We start from the raw sequence: 2791 nt of genomic DNA, 5'->3' as shown, positions 1-2791 counted from the left end.
AGGGGAGCCTTGCCCCAGCCAGTAAACTTCTACAGTTTAAAACCTGAGCTGCAGCCATTAATAGAGCTGGAGATGACGGATGAGTTCATATGCCATGCAAGCAGCCCTAGACAATGGCTTTAGCCTGATGACAGATTGCCTGACCGTAACCCAGTTTATGTTAAACTCATTCTTGCTGTTCAATTTCACAAGTGTAATTTTGTTGGGCTGTGCAGCATTGTCCTCGACTGTGGGTGTGTGCTTTCCAGCTCACAATCCCTACCTCCAGTAATGATCCCCCTGCTCTATTCTATTGTATTGTTTTCTGCATAATAAGGTTGGTAGTCAAGGGTTTGGGTGACATGGCCATCTGTCAAGTTCATTTGCTCGGTGAAATGCAAAGGAATAATGGCTGATCCTACGGGAGTCTATCTGTTATCAAATAGGAGAGGTGCCCCCTGTTTATGGCACTGCTCCACTGTACTGCAGAATGGGATTGTGTTAGCAGGCAGGAACACATGAATGCAAGGACACACAGATGTTTGTGAACTCCACATGCTGTTTCTACACAAGCCTGTGGAGACACATAGGATGCATGCAGTATGTGGCTGGTACATATAAACACCTACTGTTGTGGATGCTTGCCTTGATCATCTCATCTTACTCCAGTATAGTTACATAGACTTTGTGTGTTATGAAATCTATAATTCAGTTAACACTGAGCTGTTGTCCATCTGGAGCTCTCCACCATCTGTTTGTTTGAGGACTCTAAGTGTACATTTTTGTGTGTACAGTATGTGTATGATGGGCAAGTGGCATGTGTTTGTTGGTGTTCAGTGCAAAGACGTTTAATAGTCATTTACAATTGTGTTTTTATGCTGTGCTTCCTTAAATGCGGTACATAATATACATTTGGTGCGACTGTTATCTCATTACCTTGGTAACAGGTCACACAATGTGATTTGGTCACAAATACAATGTGTTCAACTAATAAGACACAAAAAATTATAATATGCTGTCTTTATTGCCCATTAAACATTCATAGCACTGGTGGGAAAAAAGTGACTCCTTTGATTTAATAACTGGTTGAACATTCTTTTACAGCAATAAACTCAACCAAACACTTTCTGTAGTCATGGATCAGACCTTCTTGTTCAGGAAGAATTTTGGACCATTCTTCTTAAGGCTATAATTCAGCCATATTTTTAGGATGTCTGGTGTGAAAGGTTCTCTTGAATTTATAGTTTGCAATTGAATTCAGAAAAAAAACATTCCACAGCTTGACTCAGAAACTGAAGCTATGCCAGAATTAAAGGACAAAATCTGTGGCTAAAGATCTGCAACAGATTGTTGTCAACACAGAGGCAGAGAAAAAGTGAACAACATCTTCATTTAGACAAATGTGTTAGCAGTAAGCACTATGTAGGTAATACCATCATGACACAAAGAATATCTAGGGTGTAAAGCAAAGACAAAGGCACACTGTACCTCTAGAAAGATTAAAGCAAAGTCTGTAGGTTTCAGATCACATCAGATGTTAACTTCAACCAAGCAAGGAACCCCAGAGCAGCAATATCTGAAAGAAGCACTAAAAAGCTGCACAGTGTGAACTCTGATTGGCAGGCAGGTGCTCGGCAGCACCTCAGTTCTGTTTGCTTTCTTTGGCAAAGTACTGACTCAGATTTGCTCTGTGCTGTCAGCAACCGGGCCGCTGCTGTTTCACTGGTCATCACACAGGCACCTCCAGTGTAACAGAGCAGGCAGTTAGAGTGGATGTTTGGATGAGTGATCTGGTGAAATGTGATGATTATTGTGAAGTGTCACACAGGTAACTCTTTTGGTAAACAGTTAGCTGAGATTATGATGATTGTTTTACAAATGGTGGAAGTTACTTCTGAATTGATTAGTTTTGCCTCAGCTGTCCAAGAAACAACCAACACTATATGCATTACCTAAATATGTATGTGCATGTTTCTTTCATTTTATGTATTCATTCATTTATTTATTTTAGCTTTTGAAATAATTCCACAACAGTGCATCAAATTAAAATGACACAGGAAACTTTTTCATCTCAATTTTGATTAGTTTCTCTCTCTTCCCTGCGTGACTCTTTGCTATCTTCCCTCCACCCTCTCGCTCTTCATCTCTATCCACTCTCTTACCTAACCCATTATTCCATTGCCTGTGTGAAAAGGGTAATCACTCAAATCATTCAAAAGCAACTATCTGTGTTTGACACTGGGGAGCATAGCCATCATAACAAGCAGCCGCTAATGTCTCTCTCTGGATCTGGTGAAAACGCTCCGCAGCTCAGTCTAGCGCAGTACAGCACAGCAGGGCCAAATGCTATGGGCACTACAGTGTTGTATCCATGGCCAAATTTTACCCTAATGAATTTAGACCTTGCCAGGTTATTGCAAAAGGCATCCATGGCCATCCAATACTCTCCTAGATGATCTGAAGTGACTCTTGTGGCCAACGTTCATGCCAGGGAGCTCAGTGCCATGTGGAAATGGTGGGGGTGGGGGTACTATGGTTGTTTTTGTCTTTGGCATTTGCCTGCTCAGCTCAAGCATTCATTCCTGTACACACAAAGACACAAACAAGGGCCTACAAGCAAACACATCATGTGCATATCCACACTCACCTATACACACATGTATTGACACACAAACAAAAGAAGACAACTTCATGTGCACAAGCTCCTGCACCTACACACACACACACACACACACACACACACACACTAGAACAGTGGCTGTAATGAAGCCTGAAGAAAATGGCATGGGATCCTATTATCTCCAGTGTTCAA

This window comes from Monopterus albus, unplaced genomic scaffold (assembly GCF_001952655.1).
Source record: "Monopterus albus unplaced genomic scaffold, M_albus_1.0 scaffold31.1, whole genome shotgun sequence".
In the NCBI taxonomy this organism is placed as follows: domain Eukaryota; kingdom Metazoa; phylum Chordata; class Actinopteri; order Synbranchiformes; family Synbranchidae; genus Monopterus; species Monopterus albus.
This window is presented reverse-complemented; position numbering follows the sequence as displayed.